The sequence below is a fragment of the Aquarana catesbeiana genome, linkage group LG03 (genome assembly GCF_042186555.1).
Source record: "Aquarana catesbeiana isolate 2022-GZ linkage group LG03, ASM4218655v1, whole genome shotgun sequence".
Classification (NCBI taxonomy): domain Eukaryota; kingdom Metazoa; phylum Chordata; class Amphibia; order Anura; family Ranidae; genus Aquarana; species Aquarana catesbeiana.
The window spans coordinates 289,958,830-289,971,045 of record NC_133326.1 but is presented as its reverse complement, the minus strand read 5'-3'; the positions used below and the strand labels follow the sequence as shown (position 1 = coordinate 289,971,045).

General features: G+C 41.3%; 1 protein-coding gene across 2 annotated transcripts in view; it reads left to right on the top strand.

Annotated features, from left to right (window-relative positions):
- Window positions 1-12,216, top strand: part of TMTC3 (transmembrane O-mannosyltransferase targeting cadherins 3) — a 135,329-nt gene that overhangs the window by 112,055 nt on the left and 11,058 nt on the right. The gene's annotated exons all lie outside the window — the stretch shown is intronic.

Sequence of the window (12,216 nt, the reverse complement as noted above, 5' to 3'; positions counted from 1 at the left end):
GTGCAGTTTGTAGATGTTTAGCACATTCTAGTATTCTCTGTTATACTATTTACCTCAAAAAAATAATGTTAGGTTTGCATATTGGCTACTAGAGATGTTTCTGCTTCCCCTGTAACACAAACTCCAAACTCACGCTTTTTTTGTGCTCTGAAGAGTTGCGCGCTGGATTATTCCATGCCCTATAGCTCATTGGAGTATGAAAAAGTGGGCATTTGGATTATAGATGAATTTGGAGGATGAGTCACCATCCAAGATTCTTCTTGCTTATAGCAAGGAAGCCTGTACACTAAGAGCCGGTTCACACTGGGACAACTTGTCAGGCGACTTAGCCGCCTGACAAGTCGCGTCCCGTTCTGCACAATGGAACCGTTCTAATCGGAGCGACGCAAGTCGCTCGACTCAGAAAAAGGTTCCTGTACCACTTTGGCGGCGACTTGAGGCGACTTGCATTGACTTCTATATAGAAGTCATGTTCAAGTCGTCTGAGGCAGTCATGCTGCAAGTCGTGCTGCCCCAGTGTGAACCGACTCTAAGGCTTCTTTAAATATATGCAGGTTTTGGTGTACTTCACTGTTTAGTACAAATTTTACTGCATTTGTGTGCAGTTTGTTTGCAGCATAGTTCATGCACTCTGCAAATCCAATCGACTGATTTGCTTAAAGAGTAACTCCACGTATGCTGAGAAAGAAAACATTACCCTCTGGGTTATCTGTGTACATATCAGGGATTTTAACAGACTTTGTTGCAGATTCCTACTTTTTGTTATTCTAAAGCAATATCTGTTTGTCTATGTCCATTTGCAAAGGGAGCGACTTTTTCATTTGTGATCAGCTGCTGCGCTTACAGGGTTCTAATGAGGAAAGTGGTAGGGTCCTGATCCCTTTGGGAGTATCTCACCAAAACTAAGATGTTTTTTTTTTGCAGAGGATGCAAGGGTGCCCAAAATCTGATTTATATGCTAGTGCAGACTTCTGGGAAAATTAGCAAGCCAGTCATACAAGCGGAATTGACATTTCTAGGGGTGTTCCGTACACCATCTGTGGACAGAACACCTCCAGGTTGCCATATTGCATTGCATTTTACAGAAAATTACAATGCTGCAGATTGAAGAGAGATGGTATCATAAGTGGAGTTACCCTTTGAAACCTCCCTTCCCCAGTAGCACATACTCCACTTTTCCTTCCCTCATCTGTTATTTCTTTCAGCTTCCAGAGAGTAACAAAGGAGGCTGTGGGTAAGTCCAATGTAAGCTCTGAGTGGGGTGATTGAAAGGTGGGTTTATGTTGCTTGGAAGGGGTCATTAAAGCAATGATTTTGCTTTGTACTGTGAATGCCAATATCTGCTTTTGAGACTTATTCAAATTAAGCAGTTTTTTTTAAACTATGGTGTGAATCCCATCCTAAAAAGTCACAATTGTGTGAGGATGATGTTTAACCACTAGTCGACCAGCCGCCGCAGTTATATTGCGTCTGGTTACAACTGCTGCGCAAATCGCCTAGGTGTACGTCAGGCTCGTACACAGCGATCTGTGGGCGCATGCGCAGCCATTGACCAGTGGTGGAGCCATTCAACGGGTCCGGCAGGCTTGATGGCTGCCTGCGACAGTTCCTCGCAGTGACTGAATGGGGATCTGCCACAGTTAACAAAGCAGATCTCCGTTCTGACAGGGGATCGCACACAGATCCTGTCTTTCTGCTATGCTGTAAGACGGATCTGTGTGTTGTCCCAGGCAGCCCATCTCCCCACACAGGAGCACGCTGAGGGAACGCTTTTAACCCCTTGATCGCTCCTGATGTTAACCAATCCCTTGCCAGTGTCATTAGTACAATGTCGGAGCATGTTTTTAGCACTGATCACCGTAATAATGTCACTGGTTTCCAAAAAAAGTGTCAAAAATGTCAGCTAGGTGTCCGATCTGTCCGCTGCAATGTCGCAGTCCCACTAAAAAAAATCGCTGATTGCACTATTGCTAGTAAAAGAAAAAAAAATAATAAAAACCCCGTAAATCTTTTCCCTATTTTGTAGGCGCTATAACTTTTGCGCAAACCAATCAATATATGCTTTTATTGGTTTTTTTTTTTTTTTTTTTGGGTTTTTTTTTTTTGGGTTTTTTTTACCAAAAATATGTAGCAGAATACATATTGGTCTAAATTTATGAAGAAATATTTTTTTTTACATTTTTTTTATTGGATGTTTTTTATAGCAGAAAGTAAAAAATATATTTTTTTTGTTTTGTTTTTTTGTTTTTTTGTTTTTTTTTTTCAAAATTATGTCTTTTTTTTGTTTATAGCGAAAAAAAAAAAAAAACCACAGAGGTCCTCATATACCACCAAAAAAAAGCTCTATTTGTGTGAAAAAAGGACATAATTTTTATTTGAGTACGGCGTCACACGACCGCACAATTGTCAGTTAGAGCAACACAGTGTCGTATTGCAAAAAATAGCCTGGTCAGGACGTGGGTAAATCCTTCCAGGGCTGAAATGGTTAAAAGGATTGGTGGTTTTGCAAATATGTTTCCTTACTGTGGTCAGGACTAAAATAAAAATATAAGACCTATAATTCTTCAGGTAAATATGCATACTGTATGAATTAGAGGTGCACTGAATGGAAATTTTTGGTACCGGAAATGCAGGATGCACTTGGCCAAAAACCGAAAATTACAGTTTTTAAAAAATGTATATATTTTTATATATAATTGTATTATATTCGACTTAATTATTATCATGAATTTAAATTATTATGAATTTATTGCCGGCAATTATTGGCACCTTTAGCGCAAGACAAGTGAAGTGCATTGAAAACCTAGCAAGAACGTATCAATACTGCACCCATGTTACATTTTTTTGATGCAGTTTTTGAGTCACGTGACCTATGAAAACACATCATAAGTGTAGTAAAATCGCATGCATTTTCAGTGCCGTTATCGACATTTTCTTTTCTTATCGGAAAAATGCCAAAGGCACTTTTTCCGGCCGATCTGTTTCGACCTCCAAAATTTGTGCATCTCTAATATGAATATTATGTAGCTTGTAGTAAGGCAGAGATGTTTACATATACAGTATATTATATAAAACATCTGTTGCAAACCTTTTAAGCTTGGAAAAATAGAATTTAATTAAGCCACAATTGTTATAGTTTCTCTAAGTAAAAAGCAAAAAACGACACTTTACATCATGTAGTCCAAGCACACAAGCTATATCTAGTTCTTCCATATGGAATGATGTTTCTGGATTGTATTGCATCATAAGGATCTATACCTGGAACCAATTAAGTGTTCATAAGGAAGACTATCATCTTCCAGTGCAATTTACTAAGAGACATATGGATAAATAAACATATATCATTGTGTGTTATCTTGAAATAGGTTTTTAAAGCCATTACAGTGATATGGACTGTGAGATTTTTTTCGGCCTAATGATAAAGCCTAACTGTTTACTGTGTATTTGAAAATATTATAGAAAATAAACTGACCAATGTTTCATTAGTGTGTACATTTTTATCCTAATTCTATTGTGCAGAACACAGGACTTGTATTCATAGACCATGGGTTATATGCACGCTGCCTTAAGGTGACTGGACACTGGAAAATATACTTTCTAGGCTGCGCACTCATATAACCCCTCCTACTCATTGAGACACACTTTTTTTTTTTTTTTTTTGCTAGTGTCCTTAGGTGATGAACCTGTTCTCTAGAAAAGTTTTTTTTTTTTTTTTTTAACCATTACATTTTTGTCATGATACGTCTATCAAGATCTGACTGCTTTTTGCCCTGCACTATATAGCATTTTCAGAGATCGGTACCTGTTGATGCTTCAGTGTTACCTCTGAGACCATACCTGGACCTCAACCCAACCTTTAATGTTTGCTGCAGGCACTGGAGCTAGAATAAACCACTCGCCTTGGCAAAAAGTTTAATGTGTAGTTAGCCGCAGGGTGCTCTACAGTTCCATGGTCATTGTATGGTTCCCTGACCTTAAAGACCCCCTCTGTGGAATGCCCACTTTGACAGGTGATGCCTGGACCTCTAGTAGGCCAAGCGCAGTGGATAAGGGAAGGATGGGATTTCTTGTGTGTTAACACCTGGTCCTGGCTGTAATAAGATAAACCTCAGTGCATAGCACACTATGTGGTCTTGTATGCAGAGGAATGGAAAATCATTTACTTTATTGTGATGCCCCCTATTATATTTATCTGTATTTATCTCTGTTTTCTTTGCTCAAGCAATTCGAACTCTTCGGTTTTTCTCCTCCTATCTAGACTTACCCTTATGAGTTGGCTGTGTCAGGCCTCCAAGCTGACGCATCCCTGTCCACCCTTTGTGCCAAAAATTAATGTAGCATGTTACTGCATTCCCACTGCCATCTTTCAAGGAGACATAGCACAGGAACAAGGTCAGTGTTTGGGTTATAGTGGCTTCTGTATCCATACATCCGTGCTAAACAATTTAAATACAGTGTATGAAAATACCGCGCTAAGCAAGTGTCAATAAGCAATAGCAAATAAAAATAAACCGTATTGGCTGTGCTAAATACAATGCCAAAAAAATCAATAATGAGACATAAATCAGTCAAATAAATATAAAATAAAGTGCCAAAGTGCTATTAATCAATTAATACGATAAAGCAAACCAAAAATTGCATTAAAGTCCATATAACATGCTCTAAATCTTGCTGTGATGATAAAGTGCTATAGTGTTTGAAAAATCAATAACCAAATTTCATTCACAATTCCTCCGCGGCTATAGTGATACTCCACACGTGTTCAAGTGACACCACTCTTGTGCTTTTCCCCCCTGGTGTGAGTGTGCTCACCTCAGGGCGCATGACCCTGCAATTAAAGTGGACGTAAACCCGAAATTTTTTTTTTATTTATTTATTTATTTTAAATCATACTGTAGAGTATAAGATTTCCTGTCATTTGAGCACAGTCTTGCCACACAGAGTTAATCCATCTCTGAGCAATCCTCTTTTATTGTTCAGTGAGAAAAATCTTGACAAACTGACAAAAACTTTGTCAAATCCTCCCCCTTGCTGTGAGTGACAGGTGATTTACATCTCATGCACTAGCCTAAAACACAGACATTATTTTTTTTATTCCCTCCCCCACTCCTTTCTTCAGCAGCTCTGCAAGGATTGGCTGTTCCACACCTCAGCATGATTTGGCATGCTGAAGTCATGTGGTTACTTTCCTGTCTTTTCACTGGATGTTAGAGATCATAGCAGAAGTTCAGTGTAAGAAATACACAGGAGGAAATGCATATTGACATGGGCAGTGTAGAGGTGGGCGGGGAGTCTACTGACATCACGACTCCACCCACCGAGCTCCAGACAACAGACCCACCCACAGAATCTGCAGTTTTTTGGCTCTCATAACAGACAGAGGGGAGACATTTGACAGGTAAAGATTCATGCGGGAGGCATGTATATCCTTATAGATAACCCCTATGGCAGTAGTTTAGAAAGGATGACATTGGGTTTACATCCACTTTAAGCTTGATCTAAACCGACTAGCGAACCAACTCTGGGTTCTGTGTAGATGGATCTGTGATATCCATTGGTTATTGATTTTCACAAGCACTATGGCACTTTATCATCACGGCAAGTTTTAAAGCATGTTATATGGACTTTAATACAATTTTTGGTTTGCTCTATCTTATTGATTATGTCACTTAGCACTTTGGCACTTTATTTTATATTGATTTGATCGATTTATGTCTCATTATTGATTTTTTTTTTTTTTTTTGGCACTATATTTACCAGTCAATATTGTTTTTATTTGTTATTGCTTATTGACACTAGCTTAGCGCGGTATTTTCATATTTTTAAAAGCGGACACTATGTCTGAATTTGGAAATCTTTCAGTGCTTCTAGAACTTTTGATTTCCAGAGGCCACAAACACTACACAATCTCTGTTCCCCCTGGCCCAGCTCGGGAATCGGAGGTGAAACCACCCTTTCTTAAGGATGATATAGAGGAAAGTATTGAGGACTCTGAGTTTGTAAAGGAGAATGTCCTTCCCTTGCAATTTTATGAGGCACGAGTTACAGCTTCATGCCAAATGCTCTATACCGTGGAGAAATTAATTGATGCAGGACGCACTAGTCTTTGCTTGGAAGCACCCGGATCTCCACAGCCACAACAAGCCCCTATGGGTACTAAAGACTGGCTAAATAATAAGGCTTTTACCATACATGCACAGATTGATTGCTTTTATGAGCACTGGCTGAATCCTGAGAGGACATTCACTCCTAAGTTTTCACTGAGATTTTTTCAGTGGAAGAGGATATTAAAAATAAATGATATTACAGTAGTGGATCCTGCCATTTCAGTTTTCAATAAACACCTTACAGTTCCTATTGAGGATGTTGATGGGCATTTTGAAGCCCCTTTAAAGGCCTCCTTTGACCTTGCAGTTTCAGCCCTTGCTGTCATGTCTATTTGCAGACTGTTGGTAACTGGATAAGACAAATGAACAGAGAGCATAAACATGTCTTTGATTACCCTGTTCTCTTAGAACAGTTGCAGCTGATGCTCCTCAAAATGAAAGGGTACCCCCCACTCCTAATGGGGAGTGGATGTCGATGTTTTGTGCCATTATGGATCTAAAACATCCCAGACCTGAGTTTAATCTGTCATTTCAAAGGGGTACAAATCCATTTCTATCTATGCCTCCATCACTTTTTCCCATCCAGGCCACCAGCTTCAAACCAAAAGGAAGCACACTTAATGGCCACCATATACCTACTTCAGGCAAAAGCAGTGGTTGTACCAGTTCCGTTAGAAGAATGCTTTCAAGGTTTGTATTCAAACCTATTACCAATTTCAAATGGGGCCATCCAGCGATGTGCATGAGAGCAGCGGCTCTCCAGGGTCTCTCTCTCCTCGTTGGCTCACGCAGCAGCAGGAGTCATTGGCTCCTGCTGTTGTCAATCACAGCTAGTGAGCCAATGAGCTAGCAGGGCCAAGCCGGGCTGTGTGTTTGAATGGAGAGACAGAGCGTGGCTCAGGAGAAAACCTGCTCAAGTGCCCCCATAGCAAGAGGCTTGCTATTAAGGGTACTCGTAGGGGGAGAAGTCAGGAGCGCAGGTGGTGAACCCAAAAAAGAGGAGCAGGGCTCCTCCTATGCAAAACTATTGCACAGAGTAGGGTCTCAGACTCCTGCAGCTTAGAGGGACAAGCCATCTTATTCTGCTCCTACATGACCACAGTCCAGCCCATGTTTACGCCCATTCAGTCTGTGGTTCTCAGTAAAGCAAGCTCTTGATGCAGTGAGCTGAACAATTGGTCTCAGACTCCCAGTCCGATCCACCCACACACTGAATGGGCGGCAGTGTAGGCAAGACCGTGGGCATGTATGGGAAGAATCCGACTCCTGGCCTATGCTCTACAGTGGGCGAATCAGACCAAGAGTTTGAAACCATCCTTCTGCAGCAAGTGGTGATGTAATCTCGCCGCTCACTTTTCTGAGAACCAGGGGAAAATGTGCAAGACCAGTGGCCAAGGGGATAGAGTGCACAGAGGCCACTGGTCTTAAGAACAGAATATGAGGTGAACAGAGGGCTCCTCACAGGATAAAGAAGGCTGTATTTTTGACTTCCAAGGGGACTGTGCACTAAAACACAATGAAATTATTTAAAGGTATGGGAACACCTGTGTGTGTGTGTGTATATATACAGTATTTTACAAAAGTGAGCACACCCCTCACATTTTTGTAAATATTTTATTATATCTTTTCATGTGACAACACTGAAGAAATGATACTTTGCCACAATGTAAAGTAGTTAGTGTACAGCTTGTATAACAGTGTAAATTTGCTGTCCCCTAAAAATAACTCAACACACAGCCGTTAATGTCTAAACCGCTGGCAACAAAAGTGAGTACACCCCTAAATGAAAATGTCCAAATTGGGCCTAAAGTGTCAATATTTTGTGTGGCCACCATTATTTTTCAGCACTGCCTTAACCCTCTTAGGCATGGAGTTCACCAGAGCTTCACAGGTTGCCACTGGAGTCCTCTTCCACTCCTCCATGATGACATCACAGAGCTGGTGAATGTTAGAGACCTTGCGCTCCTCCACCTTCCATTTGCGGATGCCCTACAGATGCTCAATAGGGTTTAGGTCTGGAGACATGCTTGGCTAGTCCATCAACTTTACCCTCAGCTCGTTTAGCAAGGCAGTGGTCGTCTTGGAGGTGTGTTTGGGGTCGTTATCATGTTGGAATACTGCCCTGCGGCCCAGTGCCCGAAGGGAGGGGATCATGCTTTGCTTCAGTATGACACAGAACATGTTGGCATTCATGGTTGGCGAGGGAAAATGGTTAATTGGGCCAAATTTGGACATTTTCACTTAGGGGTGTACATTTGTTGCCAGCGATTTAGACATTAATGGCTGTGTGTTGAGTTATTTTGAGGGGACAGCAAATTTACACTGTTATACAAGCTGTACACTAACTACTTTACATTGTAGCAAAGTGTAATTTCTTCAGTAGTGTTACATGAAAAGTACTCACTTTTGTGAGATGCTGTATATCTGAAAATTGATCGGTTGAAACCCTAAAATGGCGGACTCTGGTATGACATGGCAGTGATCAAGCCGCTGGTATGACGTATGGCTGTGATCAGGCCGCTGTTATGGCCGTGATCAGGCCGCTGTTATGGCCGTGATCAGGCCGCTGTTATGGCCGTGATCAGGCCGCTGTTATGGCCGTGATCAGGCCGCTGGTATGGCCGTGATCAGGCCGCTGGTATGGCCGTGATCAGGCCGCTGGTATGGCCCTGATCAGGATGCTGGTATGATGGTAATCAGAACACCGGTAGGGGGTATGGCAGTGATCAGGGCGCTGTATGACATGGTATTGATCAGGGCGCTGGTATGTTTATGGCAGGGATTGGGCGCTAGTATGACAGAGGTCAGGACATGTGAATGGAATAAGTGACAGTGGCTGGCTGCTATTTGTTTACATTTCACTGGGGCAGTGATCAGGGACACTGGGGTAGGCTGGAACTGCAGTCTGTGAGTGTACATGCAGTATGACAGGCTGCTGTACACTCACAGGCTGCAGCATTAGTCTTCTATGCTCTCAGTGAGAGCAGAGAATACTGATCTTTACTTTCACTTTACATTGTTTACTATGTGATTGCTGTAATTGGACACAACAGCAATCACATGGTAAAACACCATATGATCACCCAGACACAGCGGTAATGTGAATCCAGGTGACACATGAATCGCCAGGCTCCCGGGTGCGTTCTCTGTGAGCCGCGCAGGAGCCACTGATGCAGACTGATGTACAGGTACGTTAGCCTGCATCAGCATTCCTTCCCGTCCGCCTTTAAATTAACTATAGGGCTTCTTTCACGCTAGCAGTAAATGATGGGTAGGTGCTAAAATAAATATACTATAAAAAAGTGGTGCAGTCACGTGACAATGTGAACTGAACTGCTATTTGCTGTTAATGTAAACGAGAATGCCACAGGGATCTTTGCTTAGTCCTCTCATCTTTGTAATGTATGCTGTAACCCTGGGCAATGTAATTGGTAATTTGAACTTCCAACACAATATCTTTGCCCTAGCACTAACACACTACTGGCTAACCTTAGCAATGCTGTCCTCACTAATGGGGTCTACAGTTGTGTGATTGCAGACTGTAATTAACACTTGTGTACCTGAAACAATGTAGCTATGTTAGCCTTGCAGCAAGCCCATTAGACCTTTGTTCTCCTTCGCGCCTACATTAAAGCTCTATCGGAATTATGAACTTTCAATTGAAATGCATATTTCACATACTTTACTAATTAAAGTACTAAAATATTAATCTGTGTTTATCATTACTAATAAGCTTACCTCTTAGTTGGCATTGCTTCAGTCAGTCATAAATGCAGCTGTGAAACTTTTCTTGCCTACCAAACACTTCAGACACCTCCACCCATAGCTATTCGGTACATTGGCTCTGTATTGTTTCCAGAATTACATCAAACCACTAATCGCCTACAAGACGTCTATTAATTCTTCACGTTCTAGCCTAACAACACTTGTCCCTGTGTATATCCTCTCGGGAATGCAAATAGTCTGATCCCTTCATGCCCCCTTGTTACCATGTCCAAATTTATCATCCAAGATTTTCCCCGTGTCTTACTATGTGATGGTCATCCTAATTCTGCTAAAGGCTTGTCATTTCTCTTTAGTAAGACTTGTTATGCATGTTATATTCCTTAATAATTTCTTACTTTTGTAGCAAACTCATAAGTGTTGACTAATAAGTACGTTGGAAAAGCTATAAAACAAACAACTGTAAATTAAATGAAAATTTATTCAGTGGCAGCTGCACTCAGAAAATTAGAGAAATGGTTTAGGCAAATGGAGCAACAAGTTCAATGATTACAAGTGGGAATCCAGTGCAGCACGGGCATTGGGCATTAGAACATTACCAAATGTAATTTAACAGTTCACTTTCTGTTCTCAATGTAATCAAAGCAAACTGATCCAATTGTGAGCTCAAATGTTTGCATTCAGGCCTTGGAAAACTGTTGCATTTGGGAAATAATCTGTCACAGTGTACACTAGCAATGTACTGTCCTCTTGAGACTACACACTAGAAGAAACAGGTGTGTGGTCCCTTTTAAAACGGTAATAAACCACCACAAAGGTAACAAAAAATTGTGCCCCCTGAAGGTTTAAGTCACAATGTACTAATATGCACTACATACTAGCACATTACGAATGACTTGCCTGCACACAGAGCCCTCCAGCACAGAGCTCTTACGGCTACCTGGCACTTCTATCTTCACGCGGTCTTCCTTCCAGGTGATGATGCATGCACAGGAACCCCAGCACAGAGCTCTGAAGTTACGGCATGGGTATGCCATTCTCTCAGAGCGCATGCGCCAATGATGTCATCGGCTGCATCCCATGTGAATATCTCCTAAACAGTGCAAGTTTAGGAGATATTCACTGTACCTACAGGTAAGCCTTATTATAGGCTTACCTGTAGGTACAAGTTAAAAGGTGGACTTTACTTCCACATTTAGATGATCCGCTGTTTGAAGAGTCTCTTCTTAGTCAAACCATTTTATCCAGCAGACGCTACTGGAACCATTATCTATTTTTATTCTCCAGAACTTTGAATTTGAGGAGGTGTAGCACGCCTCACACAAGCGTAGTGCTAAGTCAGTTATGAAATAGCGTCATAACCAGCTTTCCACAAGCAAGATGGTAGTGCTGGGGAAATGAAAGCCTGCAAAGAACCGTTTCAGGTGATGCAGCGCTGTTTCCGTTAATATAGGATTCACATGTAGAAAATGAGTCTTCGTTTTTGTGTTGGAGGCTTGGGAAAAACACACAGCACAATCATCATTCATTGACCAAAAAAACAGTAATCTAGTAAGAATTTAAAGTGGTTGCAAACCTCTGAAATGAACAAATCATACCCCTTTATATTGTGTACTATCCTTAATCCGAAGCACCTAGTTTAATTTCAATCTGCTCTATCTTCCCTCTGCAATCTGCATTAGTCATTTCTGGCAGATTATGCGAGCAACACAAAATCCCCTGTGCGAAGAGGGGGTGTTCCATTCCCTCCACTCAGGTCTCAAAGTACACTCAGCTCAGCTCCCTGCTGTATGCAGACTTCAGATCACCACCCCCTGCCTTCTAGATATCTGAAATGCTGTGTAAAATGTGTGCTTCAGGAGGCTGTAGAGGAGAGAAGGCTGCAGATAAACGGCTACAACTTAAATAGGGGAATTTGTTTAATCTATGTATATTGTCTGAAGCTAGTCACTTCAGTGGGTATATGTAAGCATTTACAACCACTTTTAAACATTTATTTATATGATTGGATAGCATACATGGAACATTTCATTGCAGTTTAAATTAAAGTATAACTATGGCCTTCCATTAAAAAAAACAGTGCTGCAGCACATGTTGGTGTATTTGTGCTTAGTTTTCTCTTAGTGCCCTGCAATGTCTTATAAATACCTGTGGATCCTGCCAGTGAAGTCTAAGTAATGCACCTTCCTGTAATGATCGTGTGGCAACAATGCTACGTTGTTTCTAATATCAAAGCAAAGTTGTCACTTTCAGGTAGGCGATGAGAAAAATGCCATGGGGGCATGGCTATCAGCATTGAGAAAAGCCTTTATTATGTCGATCAGCACCTGGCCACACCCATTTATGCCCATTGCTTTCTGGATTGACAGCACTGCCTCTGTTGCTG